At 29.6% G+C, this 27,122-nt stretch overlaps 1 protein-coding gene across 2 annotated transcripts in view; it reads left to right on the top strand.

Annotated features, from left to right (window-relative positions):
• Positions 1-27,122, top strand: part of LOC142325258 (hexosaminidase D-like) — a 670,113-nt gene that overhangs the window by 494,133 nt on the left and 148,858 nt on the right. For both annotated transcript variants that reach the window (XM_075366764.1, XM_075366765.1), the window contains one exon: positions 25,847-25,904. The gene's annotated coding sequence lies outside the window, so the exon portion shown is untranslated. The remainder of the gene's footprint in view (positions 1-25,846; positions 25,905-27,122) is intronic.

The raw sequence follows: 27,122 nt of genomic DNA on the forward strand, positions 1-27,122 counted from the left end.
TTCTTGAATTTCAATTTTGCATTTAATCATTGCAGTGACGGGAAAGGATTTAAATAAACCTTTATAAATTTCAAGAAATGTTTACAACATTAGTAAATTCTTAGATGTGTTATAAATGTGTGTAACGTATGTTATTTCCGTAATCTAATTAAAAATAAAGAAATAAAAAGAGAAAATATTAATATATTAATTTTAATCTAATGCAATATTTAGTCTTTATTTTACTGAATAGTTAACACAGCTTTAAGCATACATAATAACGAATTTAATCATATTTCATTCTGTATAATATACGTATTTAAATATATAACGCTAAAAAGTAAAGGGGTATATTTAACCGAATAGCAGTCCTGTCTGTGTTGGTTTCTTTAGATAAGCTAATGATGGAAAAGGGGGAGTCCTCATTAGAAATGATGTTTTGCCACGTGTCATCTTCATGATAATGAGTATCGTCAACATCATCTCATCATTAACGTCGTTGCTGTCTTCATCATCTTCCACATCTACCCCCTTTCTTTTATTTATATTCTTGTTAATTGTGCACAAGCTCCCTTACTTTTGTAACTTGATACTTTTATTTTGAAAAGTCAAACGAAGTCGGGAGATTATTTCTTCTTTTATTCCCTTTGTGGATTCTCGTGATTATTAAGTATCATTTCTCTCTCTCTCTCTCTCTCTTTCTTTCTTTCTTTCGTTCTTTTCTGTTACATTCTCTTCTCTCATAATATATACTCGTATTAGGATATATTTACGAAACTATATACATATATAGTAAATTACATAATTTATTAGTGATGAAATTCGCTTTACGGAAATTACAAATATTTCATGTAAAATGTATGTTTGTCACCTATTGCCCAAACAAATGTAGAAAACGTACCATAAGATAACAATTCACGCTACAGAGATTAATAATTTTGTAAAAGAAGAATAAGCATCAGACATCGGTTTCATAAAAAATAGTTAATTAGTTAAGGTGAGTTATAGAGATTTTATACCGTTCTCTAGCATGAGGTGAATTCTTATAATACTGTATTTTTTCCTTGGTACGCTATTGTAGAATATAAACGCTTAACTTGTTCGCTGAGTTTGAAGTATGTTGTTAGTTTTAAGACTGTGGTTGTTTTATTTTACATTTTCAAACTTCTATTAAAATGAAGACTGAAAATAACAGAATATTCTATTTCAACCAAAACTTGGAAAGGGTTCAAAATATAAATATTACCATTTATTAGAGAATCATATTATCTCACTACTTTTAAACTTTTAAATACAAACTACCTTTAAATATAAAGTTATATAATGGGTTTATAAAATAATTTCTCCGTAACTCGGAAAGAGCTCATTCAGATTCATAAAAATTACTTTTTTTTATCCAAAATCTCTTCTGAAATTTTGGAAGTCCTAATATTTTAATGGTTTATTAAATATGTGATTATTCTAACATTAGAAATAAAATTAGCTGTTAGTATCCCAGACGCAGAGCAGCATATTTTAAAAGTCTACTCGCTATAATGTGTTAAATCGAGTTAATAAATTACCTGTCTATACTGTAGAATATATTACATATAGTATTAAAAAAAAAAAAGAACAATTCAATGTTAACTTTTTTATCAACAGATTTTATTCAGTTGAAAAATATAATGATGATGAACATTGATGGTTAAAAAAATGAATAGATACACTGTTTTTTTTTGTGTGAAATGACTCGCTATAAAACCAGCTTTATTTTTTTAGAAGATATTAAAAGTGATTATCTAATTTGAATTTAGGTTCTCACAGGTTTCATGATATTTACAGATTTATAGCCATTTACGTAAAGTTTGTTCAATAATATTTTTAATAAACTTTCGAATTTAGTTTTGTTTCTTCAAGAAATGTACAAGGATCGTTCCTTTTTAAATATATATATATTTTTTATGTAAGACATGAATATCTTGGCTCTTTTATGACTTTTCAGATCATGCGATGATCAAAAAAATTTTTATGGTACGGCTATTGGTTTCAGATAGTTATATTACTGAAACCAACATTTTCGATTTTTTCTTCGAACAGGAATTAATTCGAAATAAATCTAATCATCTACAGTTTTGTATAAAAGAATGGAATATTTTTTATACGTCGACGGGATATTAATACTCATCACCTATTTTATTACAGAAAAGAGGAAAGTGGAAGAGTATGTTTTTTTTTGTTTGTTTTTTAGACAAGACATTTGATAAAGTCAAGTAGGTGAAAATGATGGCGACTCTTTTAGAGAAAAAAATATAACATAACATAAAGACATAAGGTTAATTAAAGAATTATGCATGAATACATGAGACAAACAACAGCAATGCAATTAAGAATATTACCGACTGAGTGGATCTAGATCGAGGTGGTAGGCAAGAATGCCACCTCGCATCAACAGTGTTTAATATTTACAGGAAAGATATGATTAGGAATGTATTAGAAGAAAGAGAAGAAGGAATAAGTATGCAAGGGTGAGAATTAGATTCATAAAATTTGCCAATGATATGTAATTCTGTTTGATGGCACACAGGCTTCAAAGATCATAACAGCTGTAGAGAAAAATTGAAAGAACATGAACTAATGGAAGTAAACAACAAAGAGGATTTAGCGGTAAGGACAAGTCAAGAAAGAAAATAAAAAGTAAAGAATTATAGATATTTGAGAAATATAATGAAAGAAGACTAAAAGAGTGCAATGAAAATAAAGGAAAAGATACCAATGGCAAAGGAAGACTTTGCCATTGATTAAGATATAAGATGAAAAGATTACTGTGTAATAAAGCCTGAAGTTAAGGAAGAGTTTGCCAAATATTATGAATGGAGTGTCTTGTATGGAAATGAACCATAGACAAACAGGGAAGAGGTACTGGATTCGGGCTTTTGAGATGTAGATATGGAGAAGGAAGGAAATAGTAAGATGGATGAATAAATTGAGAAATGAGGAAGTAATGAACAGTATTAAATAAGAAAGAGGACTTTCGGGAAAAGTATACAAAATAAAAGGAAAAAGAGTTAGACATGTGGTTAGAGGAAGTGGAATTGTAATGAAATGGTCAGTAGAAGAAGAAAGGAAGTTAGAAAGAAGAAGAAGAATGAAGTTAATAGTTGTGGTGAAATGTGTATAGTACAAGGAGATGAAGGAGAAGGCTTGGGAAAGAGTTGGATGGAAAAAACACAAAAGAATAGAGATTGAAAAATTACATTATTATTATTGTATGACAAGGTTATTTCTACTGATATGTGCGGGTAATTTTAAATGCAGTGGCGCTGTCTGACAGTATAAGGTAAAATAAAAATTTACCGGCGCTTTATACCAAGTTATACACTTACTAAAAATTAAAGGATTCTGTTGTTTAAAAGCACCCATTTTAAATATTCTTTAAATCATTGTCTTAAACGTTACAACTAATTTAAAAAATAGCATTAAACAATAGAAATATATATATTTACAATCTAATATAAATATATATATGTAAATGTAAAAAATATTATGTATATGTAATGTAAATGTTAATATATCTATGTTAATGTATATATGTATATACGTTTATAAGTATATTTTTCTTCTGAAATTAAGGATCTTACTTTTTGGTGCATAAAAATATTAAGGATGAAATTTTTTATAATATCTATTGGCATAGTACTTAAGCAACATAAAAATGTTTATTAAATCCTGATTTAGGAGGTAGTGACAGTGATAGAAGGGTGTGCTAATTTTTTTTTTCTAAAAACACATAGTTAAGTTACTGTTTTCATCAGATTTTCTTAAATAAACATAATGATTTTTTCGATACATAAATCATTTTTTATTTTAGACAAATTCAGACGTTTTACGCTGACCAATATTCATTGAAATGAGAAATGACCAAATAAAAAAGCTTACTTGTTTATTAATTAAATATTACCAGTATTTAATAAATTTTTCTTTTGTTTTTTTTTTTTTTTTTACTCTGCCGCATACTGTAATAGACTTATAAGATGCTACTTTGCATTTGAGTTATAGACCCGTAAAAATTCATATTTTTTGACGCGAACCATATAACTAAACACATTATTTTTATATATATAATTAAATAATAAATTTGACTATTTAAAGAAAAACATAATACAGAAGGACAAAAAGTGAATGGTAAAAAGAAGAAAAACTTACTGATCCATCCATATTAGATAACTAGAAAAATAGAGAAAAATTTAAGTTTCAAAACTGATTTAAAGTTATGAAAAATTAAACATATTGTCCCGTTTTCGCAGCTCTGCCAGAATATTGAGAGACTAACAAACTAAAAATGGGTTATAAATACAATTAATTTATTACTCTAAAACATAGAAGATAAAATAAATAATAATAGTAATAACAACCACAACAATAATAATAGTGAATATATTACATACAAAATAGTAATTCAAATAAGGTCAAGGTTTGATTGCAGATAGTTAAACTATAAAAACTAGAACAGCCTAATTTACTAAAAATGGTACAATGACCATATATTAATGCTTAATATTGCATTAACAAGATAAGATTAGAAGAGTCTAAAGTTCGTACAATTCAATTCTCTGTGTATATTATTGCTTTTGCTGTTTACAATAAAATTATCCGTCACCTTATGAATGAATTTAATATTGTCACTTTCACTATTGTTTACCAATAACTCACCGAACAACTTCCAGAATTCACCCATTGTCCACAATGGAATGCTTGTGACACTCTTCTCTCGTTCTTTTACTACATGTTTACTGATATCGCCGTCACAGCGACTACGCCGTACACGGCCATATGGCAAATCAGACAGTGTGACGATTGGAAAAATAGTGTTGGAAAATCTTCAACCATCCATCTATACTTTTGACTTAGCTCCCACAAATTATTTTATTTTTCTTCGCCTTAATCAGCAGCTTGCTTCATAAAGATTTGACGATGACGACGAATTGAAAAATGGCGTTACTGCGTGGTATAAGTAAGTCATTGGCTACGTAAGAAGAGAAAATAAAGAAGCTAATAAAACGTTAAAAAAAAATTGTTAAATTTAAGGCAGCTTTGTAGACTATTAGTAAATAAATATAGTTTTTATGCATTGTAATAAAGTTTGTTCATACGTTTTTTGACCTTACTTTAAAAACAAGCCTGTTATAATTACTATATTTTATCAGCCCACCTATTTGTTCTATAAATTATAGTCTTTGTTCTTTTGTATAGTTTTTATCCCCTCCATATCTGTTTGCCATCAAATCAACTAAACATGGATATCTTAATAAATGGCTTATACCAATCCGGTACGCTTCTTTAAAATACGTCATAAATTTTTCTCCTCTTTTATTCATTTTAAAATCTCTTCATTTCGTATTTTATCAACCTCCCTTTTCGACATACTTCTGTGCCTCCACATTTCATATGTTTCTATTCTTTTCCTTTCTACATTTTCTATTACCTTTCCTTCCCTAATATAGCAAATCGTTTCACATTTTCACGAAAAGCTTTCGAATACTTAAAATCTACATTAAATAATGGAACAGTGATTCCCAATCTGTGCGTCGTGGTTCCCCGGGGAGCCGCGGCCTCTTCACATGGGCGCCGAGAAATATTGTAAAAGCTTCATAATTAATTGAGGAAGACGTTTTATAATTATTAATTTTATATTAATAAAGTAAAAACCTAATGAAGATGCACGAGTTTTATTTATTTTTATCTCAGTTATGAGCAGTTATACGTTTACTGAGGGTAGAGCGCCATGGAAAAATTTTAATTGAAAAGGGGCGCCGCGATCTGGTAAGTTTGGGAACCACAGTAACTAGAAGATATATTTTCTAAAAAAAAAAAATGTAAAAGCAGTATGCATTATAGTTCGTCCACCCTGTGTAATTAAACTACGTAACTAGTTCTTTTACGGCTGTTAAGCCAAATAAAGATTGAACAAATCTCTTTTCTACAACTGTTTATTTAATCAATTTTTTTTAGCAAAATTTGTTTGTCAATTTTTATTTAGCTAAATGATTTTTAATATTCGCATCAATAATTATAGTCATTAGCGACTATGATAACACTATCATGTAGTATTATATAAAACAACAAAAATCATAGAGAACAAAAATAAACAGTAGAGAAACAGGAACAATAAATAATAGACATAGACAGGTGACAACAATAAATACAAAATAAACTACATAAATAAGACAAAATCAGTAAATCGTATTCTTCATTCCACTATAGGAGAGGGACCGCAACAGACATTTTATACCGTCGTTCTGATTTAATAGAAATTTCATGTCCGAACCCTGGTTAAAGTTTTGTCGGATGGTTTCAAAGATTAGGCAATCTTTAGCTAAATTAATTTGTTTGTAAACTGATAATTTTTCTTTTTAAGATAGTACTAACAAATCATTTAATATTTAATTTTTTTTATGCTTAGTATTTCATAACTTCTTGGAAAAATGTAGGCTTATTTAGTTATACACATTAATTGCTCAGTGGTATTTAATCTATTTTATAAATAACTTGCAAGGTTTAATGTAATCCGTACTTTTAAATAATACAGTATAAATAAAACACTTGTTTAATTTTAAGCAATATTCCTTATTATATATATATATATATTTTTTTTTTTTAATATAAATTTATTCTAAAGTAGTTTCTTTTATTAATGATTTAGAAATATTTTACTGAATATAAGCTAGGGGCTAGTGTTGTTGAAAACAAGGAAAGTAACTATGATAAAATGAAAAATATTACTTTTTCTTTAAACAAAAAAGTTAGTTTACTTTTGTTTTCAGAAATGTACAGCAGCGCTAGGGTAAACAACTTCAGGCAGTCGAGTAGAAACTTTTTTTTTAGAATAAAGGGGTTGTGTTTGAAGTAGTAGGTTGATCCGGAAATGATGTTTCAGTTTTTCAGAATAGATGTTCTATATATCTAACATCGTTTTACGTAAAAAGATGTCCTCTTTTCGCGTAAAGCTTTATCATAAGTTATACTTATTAATATGGATTATATTTTGCGGTAATTTGTTATTTTTTTCTACTGCGGAATTATTTTACGGTAAAATATATTGTTCTTTTTTAATTGGTTTCGTTTTTATTACAGTTTTTAACAATAAACAGCAAACTGACAATATAATTGTTTTCTTGAAATCGAGTAAAATTTATTATTTTACTTTTTTTTCGAACTATTAAGTGCAGATTAAATATTTTGTTACATATATTTATTCTGTAGTATTAAAATCTTGTTTACCCAAAATATTTTTAAATTTACCTTACGCAAAATTCGTATTTATAAAGATTTATAAAAAGCTCGAGAGTAAAACCAACTATGTTACATTTCAACCGGCAAATAGATTTATGACAGAGTTTATTATATCGGGGAGTAATATCTTGTGACGAAATAGGTACCCTGTGTTGATAGTTAGCGGTGAAGATAGGAACCTGCTGTGCATGGTACGTATTGATTTAAACAAACCTGGAAGATAGTCCATTCAGTTACGCACAGTACATTAGTTGCCGTGCTGTGTTCTGAGTTATATACGATTAAATTTTTAGTAAACTGTTTTATGTCTGCTTGATGAGAATATTTTTATATAGTTGTCATTAGTACAGTCGTATTAAATTTAATTGAAGTGGATGATATAAATCCTGTGCCTCTCCGCTTATACCCCGTCGTCGTATACAATCGGAAACAAAATTTTAACACTAAAGAACATTGCACTGATGTTATTTGTTCACGGGTAGCACATTATTTAATTTATAAGATACATAATTTTATATTAGAATTAGTAGCGAGATATTTACACAAAATTGTACGTTGAAATAATACATTTACCATGATAGTGCAAGGAAACATTTAGTTTTTATGTGAAAAATAAAAAGTATATTAAAAAATATTAACTCCTGCTTTGCATGAAACATCTTCAGTGAAAAAAAATTACAAAAATTAAAACTTGCAAAAAATAAAATCATAATTTTTTCAATATTCTTAAAGTCATGCTGGACCACCAAGAATGAATAAATCTAAGAAGTATAATTAATATACCAAAATGTATGTGATATAATATCTGAAGAATAAAAATACCATTAATAACTTTTAAATCGGTTTGAAATAAATAAAAAATAAGTATAGTACTATCATTATTATATATAATTTTAAAACAGCTTACCAAATTCCAGTTTAATTTCCTCGAGCGCTTTCGGCTATTCTGCCATCTTCAAGAGGAATATAATTATGATTAAAATTATAAAACTACCATAATTGATTATTTACAAAGCAATTGATCGTCATTTTTATTATTCATCAGCAGTTAAAGTTTGTCTAAGTGACTACATCCTTATTGTAATAGTTTCTAAATTGTTATGATTACAATTGATAACGAAAGATAACAGTTGAGAAACTATTACAGTACGGACATAGTCACTTAGACTTAAACCTTTGATGAATAATAAAATGACGATCAATTCGTTTATATGTGTAATTAAATTATAGTAGTTTCATTATTTTAATCATAATTATATTCCTCTTGAAGATGGCAGAATAGCCGAAAGCGCTCGAGAAAATTAAACTGGAATTTGGTAAGCTGTTTTTAAAATTATACATAATAGTTATTATACCAATCGGTGCCATAGTCAATATATTTATAGTATCATTACATTGAATAACTTATCTCATTAGTTTTTATTTTCTTGTATTTGTACGTTTTTTTATAAAAAAAAAAAAAATATTACTTTTTAAACCCTTTCTTCAAAATAGATTTTCTTTTGTTATTATCTAACATACGGTATATAAGCAACGTCTGATTTATTATTTTTCTTTGTGCTCTAATCTGTGTAAATGATATAATGATATCTATGTAGATGATAATATAATTGATATCACATTTACAGAAATATTTTTATCATGTTGACCTGAATTACTGTACCGGTTGAGTAGAATCGAACCGTACTAACACAGTTGTGTGCGCTGAATACAACACAGTTTTATAAAATAATAATAACACATTTAATATTTTACGAATAAAATTAAAATATGAAAATGTAGATTTTCATATTTTTCTTTAAGTATAGGCTGTGGCTTCTGAAATCCTAATGGTAGGTCGCCTATTTCGTTTTTGAGTTTTAACCGACCCCGATGTATTTCATTTTTTAACCAATCCATTTACGCTTGCTGGAATACTGGTATTCGAAAATTTTACCGCGAATATTTGACGCGTTCCTTGAAAGTACACATAAGCTTCTAACTATAGTAACTCTTTCCAAGATCGAATAAGGATATCATTTCAGAAAAAATACAACTGCAAATGAGGAAAATATGCTTCACTAAAGGATGAACAGTTTACAACTGATAACAATAGACGATAATAGTAACATTCATAACCAGTAGTGGCGCTAGTAGTAGTAGTAGTAGTAGTGGTAATAGCGTTAAAGGCGACCTCAAATAACTGCTGTTCGACCCGTTTTAATTAATTACAAGTAATATTTAGATTACTTGTAATTAAAATTTCTTTTGTTTACATATCACCTAGCTTAAATCAAAAGTATTTTCCTCATGTTTTTTTTCTCTACTTGAATTCTTTATTATGAATTTTTGTATGTTAAATAATGTTCCAGTGAAGTAATCATGAATCGAGAAGAATTAGCATTGTTATTATCTCTAGAAAATATGTCTGCTGGTATTTCTCAAAAATTATTCAACAGAATTTCATGGAAATATCATGAAGAATGTTCTATCTGCTAGTAATCCTCAATTTTTCCGATAATCGAATGCATCAGAAATGATTGTTTTTTTCTTTTATTTTAATATTTGGATTTCAAATATACATAATTTTTGTTGATAATATATGTAAGGGGTAATTATTTCTGCTCTTAAGTTGGAAGGTTCTAGTTTGAAAATCCTTGAGGCATGGACGATATCACATACGCTTCAAAATTGAAGCTGTTTTCGTAAATAACCGTAATATAGCGGTTAGGCCTATAGTTGCATAGGTGGAAGAAATAAATAGACAAACTGAACAACTTTTGTCTGATCGAATCGGAATTAATCACTAAACAGTATTTTATTTGACTGCCTTCAATTATGCTTCTAGAAAAAAAAGGGTTTTAAACAATTTTCTCAACTAGATTACATTTACTTTTAAAATTATTCATATTTTTTGAATCGAAATTGTATAAACAATGATGTTTTTTATATAAACAGATCATAAATTCAAAAATAGATCGGGCGGGCGGTTGTCTCAGGCCAATCATTTTTGAAATTTCAAAAATATTCATTTATCTCGATGTCTGAATTTCATGAAAATTAAAATCTATATTATATTAAACAATTATATGGCATCCAAGGATGGTGATTAAAACGAGAGATTGTAGAAATTGGAAAATCTTCAAATATAAAGGAAAATTTAAACTGATAAAGAATTAAATAACCAATAGTTAGAATTTCAGGAAAGAGGAAGACGTATGAATATATTAAGTAGGTGGACAAGTCGAATAGTGAATACAATCGGAAGGGCGTTGTTGAGAAGGTTAGGATTTACTGGATCTGTCAGAGGTACGAGTATATTTAAAAAATGCTGGATAAATAGTACATCTTACTGTTGTTTTCTTATTCCTGTTTAGCCTCCGGGAATTACCGTTCAAGTATTAACTTCAGAGAATGAATGAGAATGATATGTAAGAGTGTAAATGAAGTGTTGTCTTGTGGAGTCTCAGTTCGACCATTCCTGAGATGTGTGGTTAATTAAAACCCAACCACCAAAGAACACCGGTATCCACGATCTAGAATTCAAATCCGTATAAAAGTATACAAGTCCTTTACTAGGACTTGAACGCTTCGACTTATAAATTAGCTGATTTGGAAAGACGCGTTCATCACTAGATCAATGCTCTGTGGTTTACTGTTATATGTTTGTGTTTACGTTATCTCACGCGTAAAATTTTTTTCTAATCAAAAAAAATTTTATAATAATATATTGGTATAATCTTATGATTTTTTTTTCAGTTTATATTTTTCTTAATATTTTTTGTCAAACTTCACGTTGTTTGCCGATAAAATACATCCTAATTCCAATAATTACAGTGAGACTTCGATTATCCGAAAATCGATTTTCTGACCATCTGGACAGTCCAACTATCCCGACTACTTACATCTACTCTAGAATTTAAAAAAATAATATCAGGTTTTTTTTTTAAAAAAATGAAAATACTATTCAAATAAAGAGCTTTGCTTCAACAGGAAATTGATATTTTTGGGTTTTGTTTTTATGGGTGTTTTAATTGATTTTTTTTCATTTTGTATAGCACAAAAATATACGCAAATTTAGATGTGTGTTTAACTAATTATAAAATTAACTTTTGAATAGATTGTTGGCATTCTTTGACTTATCAAAGTTTCATAACTTTACGCAGGGTAGCTTGCATAATTTTCATGACTTCATGAAGAAATCACACAACTTTACTCAATGGGATATTTTAAACCTATACCGACCGCTAAAATCTATAAATTCACTGATCTTAAAAGTCCCTTATGCACAATTAAACTTTAGTGCTGTTAACTTACATGGCGATATCGTTAGCTAGTTAATATTACATCAGGTTGGTTTAGTAGTGAACGCGTCTTCACAAATCAGCTGATTTGGAAGTCGAGAATTCCAGCGTTCAAGACCTAATAAAGACAGTTACTTTTATACGGATTTGAGTACTAGATTGTGGATACCGGTGTTCTTTGGTAGTTGGATTTCAATTAACCACACATCCCAGGAATGGTCGAACTGAGACTGTACTAGATTACACTTCATTTACACTCATACATATCATCTTCTGAAGTAATACCAGAAAGAAAGAAGTTAATATCACGTCATATGGTCGAACTGAGACTGTACAAAACTACACTTATTTACACTCAAACATATCATCCTCATTCATCCTCTGAAGTAATACCAGAACGGTAAGTCCTGGAGGCTAAACAGAAAAAGAAAGAAGTTAGTATCACATCAATAAAACGAAATTCTGATTCTTTTATTAGTAGATATTTACTCATTGGAATTTTATCTTTATAAATTTACTGAAGTACATTTTATTTTTCTATACATTCATCTTTTTATTAAGTGTGAAACCCGTTAAACATTAGAACGATATGTCCAGTACTTATGATAAACCATTTTTAATTTTCCAATTATCCATATTTCTGATTAGATTCAGAATGGGAATCTGATCGGATTTAGCCTTTCAAAGATCAATCCGGTTAATCGGCGTTCATTGTTAAGTTTTTATTCAAAAATAAGATTCATTATGCTGTTGGTTTTTGGTTGCAGTGTCGTTACTGCATCTTTTTTTGTTCATTATCCTAGGTTTAATCTATTGGAAATAATAGTAGTAAAGTTTTAATTATCGTGACTGCTTTATAGCAGAATAAAGAAAATAGAGAAAAGCATTGGAAGCTAATTGGCATTCGGTTACTCTTATGCTTTAACTCAAGTTAATGTCTCATCTTATAAAGCGAGGTAAGGTTTAAAATTTATAAATCAACCCTCATTATAGTTTGGATACGTTGGTTAAAAACAATGGATAACTTCGTAGATTTTATTTGATAAACAAGCATTTTACTACTTACCATGTAATTTTTGAATAGTTATAATCTAAATTACCTGCCGTATGTAATTAAACAAATGTTGGTAAAGAATTATATTAAATTTTGCTAAAACATGGAATTAATTTTAGCATCGTAAATAATTACTGAAATCAGAATGACATTAAGTAATAGATTATTAAATTCAATTTTTTTTTAGGCGATTTCAAATTCAATTTTAACGCTTAATCGTTTAATCTATTCAATTTTAATTAATAATAATATTTTACCAGGTCACTAAAAAATAGTTAGGTCCAATTATTTTTTTTTACGTCAGTTTAGCAAATAGAATGATTCTCCAGCATTCCTTTTTACTTCAGTTAGAAGTTAAAAGTTCCGTGTTCAATTGGAAAGTTTGTCGCATGATGTTTTTTCCTCTGGCTCTGTTCCAGACCGGGCGTTCAAGTAATTGGTCCCGAGTTCATTTCGTCAGATTTTTTGTTTTCCGTTCTTCTGTTTAAATTCTTTTTTTATTTTTTGCTTACTCATTTAATTCCACCTAGTCACTCATTTTTAAATGACCGTTTATCCTAGTACGACAAATTTTTTAACGTTATTTTTTGGAGCCCTTCGAAATTTTTTAAACGTTTTTCCTGTTTATTTAGTAAATTACTTACTATTCATTAATTTTATTAAAATCCTTTTTTGTAAATTAGATATTTTTATTATATTCTTATCTTATACAATAATTTTTTTTCAAATCTTTATTTACAATCGGTTACATTTTTGTACAAACCTTAAGTAAATTAGTGTACATATTGAAAAGAATCCCCATTGAAATTCCTTAAAAATTACATACTAGCACTATGTAAAACTTCTAAAGGAACAACGTAGAACGAACACAAGATAGTTTTGAAGAACTGTACATGATAGGTAATACAGTAGAAAACAATAAGAATAACAAGAATCATAAAAATAGCAGATTGATGAAATAGTTTGTAAAGAAAAAAATAAACCAAAAATTGAAAATGAAACTCAAAACAGAAACAAAGAGGAAGTGAATGATGGATTATTAATACCCAGCGCTCAGCTGGTGTAATTACGCTATAGAGCTGTTAAGGTCTAGTACGTGAAGCCGCTTAATTCTTCTAATATCCTCACCGTTGTCTAGGAGGTTTACGGCCAAGTTGTTATGGTAGTTATTTAGTCGAAGTTCATATTTCAAACTGAAGTGCTGTATTTCTTTATGTACATACTGTGGACCCAAGTATTCCTAGATCCCACTGTTTTTAACAAACTACGGTATCTTTTTTGTCTTCGAAATCCAAATTTTCAAACCTCTGGGCCAATGGTTGGTGATATAAAAAAAATTTACTTAGATAAGTTTTAGGCCCTTATCCAAAGAAAAGTAGGAACTTTAAACGAATTCGATATTTTACTTAAAAGAAAGTTATAGCGATATTTTGTTTCTACTGTTTTTTTTGTGGTCATCCCTTGCCGTAAGGGTTGGTCATATAAAAAATTGTTTCAGACAAACGTTTTAGGTAATTTTTAGAGGACTAACGACCACTTTAAACCGATTCGATACTCTGCCTATTAAGGGAGGTATGATTTTTTTGTCTTCAAAACCCAATTTTTTCCACCCCCGGGACCAATGGTTGATGATATAAAACAGCTTTACTTACAGACTTTTAGGCCCTTATCCAAAGAATAGTAGGAACTTTAAACGAATTCGATATTTTACTTAATAAAGAAGTTAAAACAATATTATCTTTTTTTCGAAAAAGCCCCCTCATTTCCACCCTATGATCCGATTTTGGGCGTTAAAGAACTCGACTGAGATTTTGGGACGCGTTATTTTTAATGGACAGTTTGAAATGAGCGGCGTAAAATTACGGCAGTTATTATGAATTAAATATATGTATATATAAGAACTTTTGAGCTGGCGGTGATTTTGGGGATCTGGGGGATTTGAAACGCGAATATATGTCGAAGTTTGGTACCCACTACAACAAGTAGCTTTCTTATGAAATCCACCCTTTTTTTTGTTCAACCTCCGGGATCACCGTTAAAGAATACTTCAGAGGATGAGATGTATGATTTGTAGCGTATGTGGTGAAAATGACATGCCTGACCGGGATTCGAACCTGGGACCTCGGGATGAAAGGCCGAGACGCTACCATTCGCGCCACGGAAGCTGGCTTATGAAATCTACCTAAAAATGTGTAAATGTAATTTAATAGGCGTACAAGCAAGTCATGTGTTGTCCACATCAGATTTTTTGTATAAATCTTGTTCACAGACTAACTGTTATTCTAACACAAGTTATTATTTAAATTTTGTAAACTCTATACAAACTTTTGTACTTTTGATTTGTAACCTAGAGTAAGTTATTATAGCTTAGAGGAATCAGCCCCTTTATACTGAACCGTGTATTAATCAATAAAGTGAAGTAAGCAAATACAATAGTAATTAATTATCCTAGAATATTGATTTAAGAAAGTATTAGTTGCAATAAAATTTTGTAAATTTAATTCTGTTATTGGTTTTTTTTAGTTTGAATTTAAACAGATTTGTAACATTGTTTCTTTTAACCCATATACAGCAGTGAAAAAACACAAATTACCTGTTTGTCATTCATCAGTACAGTATATCCCAAGTCTGTCTGTATTTCTAGGAATTATGCGGTGTAGTTAAATCTACAGTGTACAGTTAATTGGATATGTACTGAGAATGCTATGTAACGTGTATGTTATTCACTCCTTTGTATCTACGTTGTTGGGTGAGGGTAGTGCAACATTTGGACCCGTCGTGAAATTCTACGTTCTATTCGGTATCTATTCAAAAACGTCACTTGGGCTGGTCTTTAATTATTATGTGAAACCACGTTTTCAATCCCTTCTGTATTATACGTTTAGTACTTAAGACTTAGAAAATTGTTAAAAATTGATCCCCAGGTGTAAAAATTGTAATTGAATCATTTCTTAATTACCCAGAATGCAGAAATACGTGTTATTTTAGATATTATTAAGTTATGAAATGTTTAATAAAGATCCGTAGGGAATTGAAATTGTTATTAAAACCTAAATTATATAAAAATAAAATGTTGGTAGTATTTATTATGTTCAAAACACAGTTTTTTTTGGGGATTTTTTTATCTCCGGAACAGGCAAGATACAAAGTAATGTATTTCAAAGTTTTAACCATAAAGATACTGTAAAAGTATAAACATGTTATATAAAGTATAGTTTTGGGCAACAGCGTCGTGGGATTTATCCAGTCATCATGATAAAGCTATGCAGTACATGCATAGACAAATTACCGATTCGATGATCAGAAAAAAAAACGAAAATCATGTTGTAAATATATTATGGACTAAAAATTCAAAGGAGATTATCGGCAGTTTGGTACTGCAGACATACATTTTTTAAAGTTGTTTTAGATCTACTACTTAGCCCTACTTTAGTTTTTTAATTCATTACCTGATCTATTAAGCAATCGAGTTCTTTTTTTAATTGAATTCAGATATTAGATATCATTTATTTTTAAGATTATTTTGGATTAGTAGTTTATACGTTAAACTAAATATTTTACTTTTTAATATTAAGAAAATTCGATTGTTTTTTTTTTTTATAATTAGATTTTTTAAACTAGTTTAATACGCTACTCATTCAGTGTTTTTATTGTCATGTATTATAGATGTGAAAAGATCTGGCAACAGAATTTCACAAATTTTTTAACTGTTTCATAAATTTTGTTTAAACGGTTTTTAAAAAGCAGATTTGAATACTAGATCGTGGATACGTTCTTTGGTGGTTGGATTTCAATTAACCGAACATCTCAGAAATGGTCTACCTGAGACTGTACAAGACTATATTTCACTTACACCCACACATATCATCCTCTGAAGCAATACCTGACGGTGATATGAAGGGGCTAAACAGGAAAAAAATGTTTAAAAGACTAAAAATAATAAAACTGTTTTCAAAAAGTCATTAAAACTTAATACTATTGAATTTTTATTTAAATTTCTAATTTTTTAAGTCAGTACCAGACTAAAATAAAAGTTCTTATTAGTCATGCAGCAGAAGACAATCGCGTAGCAACAATGGCTGAGGTTCGCTTATCGTTTGTTGAACGCAAGGCTGTACTGAAGCGGTACTGGAAGTACGAGAACATTCACGAGGTGCAACGGCAGTAGCACAGAGAGTTTGGAACAAGGAAAGATCCGGCCGATCACGCACAGCTACAAGTCCGGCGTCCAGTGCTGCGTTGTTGCAACATTTCACCAGATCCCAGCAAAATTCAGTGAATCGGGGAGCGCGCGAAAGTGGGGTGAGCCGATCATCTGTAAGACGCATTCTGAAAAGTGGAAAGTGTACTTTACAAGACTGCTACATGCGAAAAATGAGGATGACCGAGATCGAAAGATGTAGTACTGTGAATTGCTTCACCACACGGTTGGCGAGGATGAGGAATTTGCAAGGAAGTTCGTGTGGACTGAGGAGGCGCTATTCAAACTTAACGATACTGCGAACCGCCACAATTGTGTCTACTGGGCTCCTGAAATCCTCACGCTCATGTGGCAGGGCAGAGAATCTACCGGTGGTACCTCTGGGAGACCATCAAATAATGTGCATCGACAAAAACCAGCAACAATCGACGAGCTACGTGAAAAAGTCGTAGAGTCATGTGCTGCCATTACGCCAGATGTACTAACAGCCGTAGTTCGGTGTGCAGTTCGGCTACATGGGCGTTATATAGAAGCTGCTGGTGGTCATTTTGAACACATACCATAACTCTCTCTCACTGCCAAAAATCGTCACGTCAAGTCAAATTTGTCACGAGATATGAACTAGCAAAGAGTGAGTACATTTTTTGGACCTATCTGTGTATATACATCAAAGAATACAATGAAAAAAATATTATTTAACTGCTACCTAATTAATTAATATGCTTAAGTTTCTCAGTATCTGGGGATATATATGTATATCCATTTTAAGTTTTCCAATTAATTTTCTTAAAGTTTCGAATGATTTCAAATTGTATGCTATATTAAGTAATGATAGAAATATCAAATAACAACTCTCTGGGTTTTTTTACATCAGTGTTAAAATAGTTTGAACCGCCGTATTGTACTGTAGAAAAAGGCCAGTACTTAAACTGAATACGAGATACTATTCTTATAATGAAGATAAAGAAGTACCAATTATCCTCTAAATTAATCATTAATTAACACATTGTAAAACTTATTTTATTTTTTATTTTTCATAAATTATGTTATTGTAATCCCTTTATGTTATTAAAAATAACACAACGTTATTAATAATAATATTATAATAGAATTCTTCTCGGTTTTATAAGAATTTTAACTTAAGAGGTTTAACACAATGTAGTCTTATATTCTAGCTGTTTCTTACTTAATTATAATATTCTTGAATGAGGTCAAGAAATAAGTATAATGAAGAAGTCAGTAATTATAATTCTCCATTTTTTTATACTTTAAGATGTACTCAATTAAACTAAATTGCTGAGAATGTAGTTAGAAAAACGTGCAGTAATTCTCATTAAATTCAACGAATTAAAATTATAATTATTAAATTCCCGGAAATCAATAATAAAAGTGAATCAAACATTGATCTCTTTTAATTAAACTTATTTAGGGTAATGAAGAATATAATTTTTAATTAATAAGTTCAAGTTACACGATTTCAATTTGTTTGTAATATTACTTTTAAAATATTAGGTATTTTAATGTAATCGTTTTCTATTTTATTATTTTAGTATTTAGTTTATTGTTTTATTTTTTGGGTTAGGGTATTGTGTTTCTTTTATTCGTTTTTTTTATGTCAAATTATATTTACAGAGTTTTATAGATTAGAAATAGGTAAATTTTATGACAGTAATCAAGTTATAGAGGAGATGCCCTTGAAACATCTTAATTACATTCTAGACATCAACAGTAAATTAAAGGTAGCATGATCATTGGTGAAGTACAACTAGCTAGTAATGAACTAGAAATGATAGTAATATCCAGTACTGGATAAAACTACAACATTATAATAATAACATAAAGCAAATAAAATTAGAAACATAAATGATCATAAACATAACATACACGTTGATAACGACGTAATACCCTTTCTATTTCGACGTAATATTTTTGTAATGTTTTTACTTCATTTTTTTACAGTTCGGTAGGATATTAAAATTCCTTGTCGGTTAGTTTTGCCGGAATCAGTTACACGGCCTTATCCTTGATTTTTATATTGGGTTTTCCATCCGTTTTGAGTTTCTTATAATTAATTTTTCTATTAAATTTATTTAAATCTTATTTGGAACGAGGAGAGATTCGCTTCTTTTAGAGTAACAACTTTCTCTTATGACGAAAAATGAGCTATTGGAGTTATAGAATACCCTTTTGCCCTCGAGATGAGAAACATCGCTAAAAGAGGTTAAATCGATAGATTTACTTTATAACAATCTTCATTTGAAAGGTTGAAAGACCAACGGGAGATTACTTCATTAAACATCCTTATTGTTATCCACGACTTCTAGCGATTCGTAGGAGGTTTCTTGTTATAAATTATCAGGTACTAAAATATATTCACGAATCTCAGAGTGGATACTATGTTAGTTATTTCAAGAACAGAAAAAACTCTGATGTGGACCCAGATCAGTCCCTTGAATGCCTATTAAATTAAATATACACATTTTTTTTGTTGTACATCATTTAAACTTATTTCATTTGAAAGTGAGATAGGATCCTGCAATTCTTTTATAAAGAATTTTATTTTTATTTTTTTTTTGTTGTTATTATTGAATTATTATTTACTATAAAACTTTTTATACAATCACAGGTTAATTCGTGCAAGGAAGTAAAAATATGGAACAAATTATTTATTTATGCTTTATTATTAAAGTGAATTTACATTTTTTTTTTTTTTTTTAATTTTAACTTTATTTCTATCATCAAAAATGAATATCTTTCATTTTTATTTATATTTAATGTGAAGTTTTAACTATAGAAACTTCCGTATTGTTTTATTTTATTTTTACTTCCTTGTACTCGTACAAGGAAGTATTTTAATCTCTCAAAATTTCGGTTTTCACATTTCAACGGAAATATCCAGTTTGACCATCCCTGAATCCATTTTGACTAGTTTCGGCGTGACGTCTTTACGTGCGTTTGTATCTCGCATAACTTAAAAACGATTCTTTCTTTCTTTCTTTCTTTTTCCTGTTTAGCCTCCGGTAACTACCGTTTAGATAATTCTTCAGAGGATGAATGAGGATGATATGTATGAGTGTAAATGAAGTGTAGTCTTGTACAGTCTCAGCTCGACCATTTCTGAGATTTTTGGTTAATTGAAACCCAACCACCAAAGAACACCGGTATCCACGATCTAGTATTCAAATCCGAGTAAAAAAACTTAAAAACGATTAGCCGTAGAATGTTGACATTTTGGATTTAAGACTGTTGTAACATCTAGTTACCTCCCTCTAGGGACCTCCCCTTTTGATTGCAATCGGCTGGACCAAAAGTGTTAATAAAAGCTTTTAAAGGTGTTAAAAAGGATTTTGGAGTTTTTTAACTGCAGTAGTAAGCCCTCATTGAGTGCTTTTCAACGATATATCATAAGTGGTACTTACTTTCATTGGTTTCAGAGTTATCGACAAATAAAATTTTTAATTAATGAAATATTTGGTTCTTACAAGGCGAAGGTACATCGGCGAGAATCCGACATCATTTCTTTTTTTTTTTTTTTGATTTAAATATATAGATTTATTAGTCTGTGGTTATAAAATTATTTTACAATAAATAATATTATTTTACAATTTTGTTATTATTTTTCAATAAACAAAAAGAAAAAAAAATAATATAATAAAAAATATATGTAATTTAATAGGCGTACAAGGAAGTCATGTGGTGCCCACATTCGATTTTTTATTTAGAATTAAGTAAATTATTCAATAACATTTATAATATCCTTTGTCCTTTAATAAATATTTTATTTTAACACAGTTGTTTACTATAACTTACAAATTATCGAAACAACTGTTGAGTTAATAGAAATTTATTTTCCTTATATTTCTTTTCGATGTAACTTTTAAGTTCTTATTAAATGAGAAAAAACTACTTCTATTCTATTTTACAAAGTATGTATGACACTTACGTATGCTCACTTCGTGTTTGCGAGAATTAAACAAGAGATTGTTGTGGTTGAGATTTTCATCGGTAAAGAGGGCGGAGTTCGTTCGGTACAAGTTATTTATTGCCTTTCTGGTGAGAAGCTTACTGCCTGGAAAGCTCATCGGGTATAATGTTTTATTACTTAAAAAGGAAAATAGTGAACTCGGGAGTAGTAATAAGAGAATTTTTAGTGTGAGAGGTCTTGTTTCTATGTGTGCACGAAGGAAGGTATTACGTGTACATTGAAGGAGTAAGAGAGAAAACGATAATTTTTTTGTTCATGAAAAATTGTATAATGTATTTATTTTTTTTTTATACTTACTGCGTAAGTAAGAGTTTGCGTGTCATGAAACTAATTTGGAATTGTTAAAATACTTTTTATGGCAAATTATATTATTCACTTTTATATTCAGTTCTACACCTTTTTTTCGTTAGGAAACAATCTATTTTCTCTTACTAATGCCAGAAAGGGAATTTTTGATTTGTAAAGAAGTTGAATTTTTTAGATTTACATTTGCTATAATATTTACAATTTGAAGAAAAAATTGAACTTTTCTATAGCAAATAAAATCAACAAAATCCAAAATACGTTGATATAAACAGATGAATTTGTGTTTAAAATTAATAAAATGTTTACTTATCGTATTCATTCCGATCTATATTATCCGAAAAAAATATTATGAAAACGTTGACAAATTACTGGTTGATAAAATCAAAAATCTTTTACGGTTAACTTTAGTATTTTTTATATTTTACTTTAGTTTAGTCGGGGATTATTTTTTCAAATGTTGAATGTTTTTATTTGGGTTTTCTCTTATTCGTAAATAACTGTACCACAAAAAATTACAAATTTCTGAAAAAATTAGAATTTTCTAGAACAAATAAACCTTGTAAATTAAATTTCTTTTGCGGAAAAAACATTGTAATTGGAACTAAAAACTGGGCTTGCAGAGGTTTTAAATTGTACAGGAAACTAAAAACAGCAACTTTCAGCTCAGTTATTGGCACTTTGACCGAAAATCCTAAGGCAATTTTTTTTGTTTTTTTAATCTCCAATGGATTAAATTAAGTAACAAAACATAAACATTAAGTTAAAATAAATAATTTCTTTAATTAGTCTTTAATTTTGATTTTCCTATAGTATAGACAATTAAATGATAATATCAACTTTTCACTCAAGTTAATAACAAAAAGAAAAAAAGTTGTGACACTGATTTGTGTGTTTGCGCGTCTCTGAGGAGCAAATTTGAATTTATGGAATTCACAGTTCTAAGTCACTTGTACGAGATTTTAAGTGCTAGTTAATAGGTAGTCTTGTACTCATAGATTGCTCTTTGAACGCACTTTTCCCACTAGTGTTTAGCCACTCTGTTGCTGGCTAAAAACATCTGGTTGTAGATAGGCCTTCATTAACCAACAATTTACGAGTTTGTATGCGTTGATCTTACGTTTTTAGTAAGATGTGTCTATTAAGACATCTGCGTTTTAGGTAGATTTCATAAGAAAGCTACCTATTGTAATGAGTACCATTATTCGACTTCCGGAAAATTTCGACATATCTTCGCGTTTCACATCCCCGAGACCTCAAAACCACCTTCAGCTCAAAAGTTTATATATACGTTATATATATATTCAATTTCTTGGGGAAACGATAACCGCCGTAATTTTGTTCAATCACTTTCAAATTCTTCCCTAAAAAAAACTCGACCCAAAATATCGGTCGAGTTCGTTAACGGCCAAAATCGGACCGTGGGGGTGGAAATGGGGTTTTTCGAAAAAGAAGAAAATTGCTATAATCTATTTATTAAGTAAAATATCGAATTCGTTTAAGGTTCCTACTATTTTTTGGATAGGGGCATAAAACTTATTTCAGTAAAGGTTTTTGATATCACCAACCATTGGCCCAGGGGGTGGAAAAAATGGGATTTTGAAGACAAAAACATCATACCTATCTTAATAGGCACAGAGTCCTCTAAACATTACCTAAAAGGTTTGTCTGAAACAGTTTTTGATATGTCCAACCATTACGGCAAGGGATGACCAACGTTTTGCTGGAATTTTAAGATGGAGCTTGTCGTATGCTAAACATGTGAAACATTTTTTTAAGATACAATCATTGTCGTATTGAGTGAATTTGAAGGTTTTCTTAAATTTAAGGTGGAAATTTTTTTTACCCTTTAGCACGGGTGAAATCTTTTTTCAACTTTATTTTTAAATTTAATTATATTGCTTTATTAATAATTATTAATCTCTGATTGTAAAAAAGGGTTTACAGTAAATAATTATTCAGTAAAAACAATAAATAAAAAAATGAAAAATCAGAAGTTATAAGGGAAATAAAATTTTATGTGCTTTTCATTAAAAAAAAAAAAAAGGAAATGAAGTCGGATTCGAACCGATGTACCTTCCCCTTGTAAGATCAAAATATTTCATCAATTAAAATTTTATGTAGCTACAACTCTGGAACCAATGAAAATAAGTACCACTTATCATATATCGTTGAAAACCTCTCAATGAGGAATTATTACTGCAGTTAAAAAAAAACATTTTTGGACACTTTTGATCAAGTCGATAGCAATCAAAATGGGAGGTGCACAATTAGATGTTACAACAGTACTAAATCCAAAATTTCAACATTCTACGGCTAATCGTTTGTAATTTATGCGAGATACATATGCACATACGTACGTACAGAAGTCACACCGAAAATAATCAAAATGAATTCAGGAATGGTCAAATGGAAATTTCCGTTGAAATCTGAAAACCGACTTTTTTCGCGATCACAATACGTTTTTTACTTCGTACAATGATGTAAATATCGATATTTATAAATAACAGTTAGTTATTTTAATTGGTACCAAATTATTTTTATTGGTAACTGGTCCCCCTGGTTATTGAATTCACTGTTGTAACAAATCGATTCCGCAGATCTTGAGGCGTAGCAACCTTAATTGGTAAATCTACCGGGTTGATCTAGTGGTTAAATCGTCATCGTAAATCAGCTGATTTACGATAACCTTTGAACTCTCGAAGTTGAGAGTTCAAAGGTTCAAATCCTAGCAATGGCAAGAATAACTTTTTTACGGGTTTGAATACTAGATTGTGGATACCAGTGTTCTTTGGTGATTGGGATTCAATTAATCACACATCTCAGGAATGGTCGACCTGAGACTGTACAAGACTACATTTCATTACATATCATCCTCATTCATACTCTGAAGTAAAGTAATACCGTACTATAGTTCCGGAGGCTAAACAGAAAAAAATAACCCTGAAGTAAAAGGTTTTATATATATATATATATATATATATTGTTTATATTCTAATTTTGACATTTTACATATAGAATTATAAATGAGTGTTCCGGTCTAAAGTAATAAAAAATATTATTACATTTGCTATTTAAAAATTAAATTACTTATTTAAAAATAAAAGAGACAAATCATTTCATTTAATATAACGTAATTATATTAAAAATGCCTATCTTATAGAAACAGAATTTATAAAAAAAATTTGGTTAATACACGGGCAATGACACGCTTATAATAAATTATAATATTAAAACAAGTTTAAATTTAATATTATATTATAATACGATACGACTAGAACAGGGTCGCTTACACTTCAATATCAACGCATCACTTTATATTTAAATGACTTGGAAATATATTTAATAATTAAATATATACTCACCATATTTACTCTTATATATACGATTTCGTCGCTTTAAATGGATTTTTATTCAAAATGAGTAAAAGATTTTTAATAATTAAAAATAAATTATTATTTTTATTTTTATATAAAATATCTATCAAACCGAATGAATTACCCAATTTTAAGGGGTTGTAAATGGGTAAAATCCCCCAAAATACAAAATAGTTTATTTCATTATATTTTTGGTCAATCTAATGTTTTAGGTAGATTTCATAAGAAAGCTACCTGTTGTAATGGGTACCATGATTCATCTTTCGGAAAATTTCGACATATCTTCGCGTTTCAAAACCACAGTATAAGTATATATATACTTATCGCTTTCTTGTGGACACTATAACTGCTGTAAATTTTGCGTCAGTCACTTTCAAATTGATACATAAAAATATAACGACCTAAAATCTCGGTCGAGTTTAATGGGCAAAATCGGACCACGGGGGTGGAAATGGGAGGGTTCCTTTTCGAAAAAACAAAATGTCGCATTAACTTTCTTATTAATTCGTTTAAAGTTCTTACTAATTTTCTTTTTTTTCTTGATAAGGGCCTAAAACTTATGTAAGTCAATTTTTTATATCACCAACCTATGGCCTAGTGGGTGGAAAAAATGGGGTTTCGAAGACCAAAAAGTCATACTTTCCTTAATAGGCACAGTATCAAATAGGTTTAATATCGTTAGTCCTCTAAACATCACCTAAAACATTTGTCTGAAACAATTTTTGATATGACCAACCCTTACGGCAAGGAATGACCAAAATTTTGCTGGAATTGTAAGATGGGGCTTATCGAATGCTAAACATGTGAAACTTTTTTCATATGCAACCATTGTCGTAATGAGTAAATCTGAAGTTTTTCTTAATTTTGAAGTGGAAATCTTTTTTATTCTCAACTTAGCAACGGTGAAATCTACCTCCGCCTTCCAGCATGCCGAAAGGGATGTTTTCCTTTACGTTAACTGTTTTTTAGTACGAATTGGTAGATTATTTTAGAATGCACTTTAACTGTTTGTTTTTTAGTTCAAGTGCATTCTAAAATAATCCACCAATTCGTACTTATAAGTTGATTAAAATTTTTTTTAGGAAAATAATATAGTGTCAGAATGGTAGAATAATATAACTACCACAAAAAATACGTGCATTTAATTTCTTTGTCGACATCTATAACTTTATTACTGTAATGATTTCTTTGACTGTCCGTCACCGGAGCTTTACACTTTTTTAAGTTTTTTATAATATTTCAATACAATTAGATACAACAAACTTTTTATCAAATATTACTTTTATCATTTCAATAAGTATAACTACAAGAATTATATTTTTTATCTCAAATTTATTTTTGTATGAAGGTAATTCTACTTAAAGTTTTATTATTATTATTTTTTTTTTGTTACAGTTCTGATGGTGTGGAGCTGTAGTTGTTCAAAATTTAATCAAGTATTTCACTCATAAAGGTAAATAAATTAAAATAGTTATAAACTTTATTTTATGTTTAAACTAAAGCATAAAGATTAAAATTTATAGCATTGCTTTAACTTACTATCTGCTTTCAAACGGTCATATTTTTAATTAATTTTAAATTAGTAATCGTGAACAGTAATATCCGATAAACTTTCATTTCAATTTGTTTCCAAACAAATGCAGTTTTTATTGATTATCCAATCAGATTTGTGATTTAACTTTTAGACCATAAGCGTTTTCAGTCTTTATTCACCTATCCAGCAACATTAATAATTTAAATAGGTAAAATTTCATTATCTAAATAAATTCCAGTGATGCATTTATGTTAGGTGGTAATATTTCATTATCAAAATAAATTTCAATAGCTGCCCTCCGTGACGCGAGTGGTAGCATCTCAGCCTTTCATATGAAGGTTCTGGATTCGAATCCCGGTCAATCATGGCATTTTCGCATACGCTACAAATCATTCATCTTATCCTCTGAAGCAATATCTAACGGTGGTCCCTGAGGTTAAACGAAAAAAATAAATAAATTTCAATGATGCATTTATGTTAGGTGCCATAATCTTACGATTCTAGATACCACATACAAGACAAAGGTTGCTCTCAAAAATGATGTAACCAACTCACTAATTACCAGGCTTACTAGGGAAAATGAGGCGTTGATTTTCCATTTTCTTCTTCACTTAGCTTATATTGTATGCTAGCACACCAGTCTTTCTTCTTTCTTTTTCTGTTTAGCCTCCTGACCCACCGTAACGTATTACTTCGAGGATGATATGGATGATGAAGTGTCGCCTTCTACAGTTTCAGGTTGACCGTACCTGAAATGAGTGGTTAATTGAAATTCAACCACCAAAGAACACCGGTATCCATCATCCAGTATTCTAATCCGCATGAAAGTAACTGCCTTTACTAGGATTTGGACCTTAGAACTATCGACATTGAAATCAGCTGATTTGATTGGCGAGTTAACCACTAGACCAGCCCGATGGGCTACCACACCAATCTACCAAAATTCAAATTACATTCCACCTATAAGACAACCTGTTCACCACAGAAATTGTTTGCAAAGTGAACATTATTACTTTCAGAACTGACTAGTCTCACTTGTATTTAGAGGCTTTACATGCGTCATAGCGTAAATAAAATCGGGGAAACCAGTGTAAAACATCGAATTAACCCGTTTTAGGTTGATTTCATAAGAAAGCT

The sequence above is a fragment of the Lycorma delicatula genome, chromosome 5 (assembly GCF_047948215.1).
Source record: "Lycorma delicatula isolate Av1 chromosome 5, ASM4794821v1, whole genome shotgun sequence".
Classification (NCBI taxonomy): Eukaryota; Metazoa; Arthropoda; class Insecta; order Hemiptera; family Fulgoridae; genus Lycorma; species Lycorma delicatula.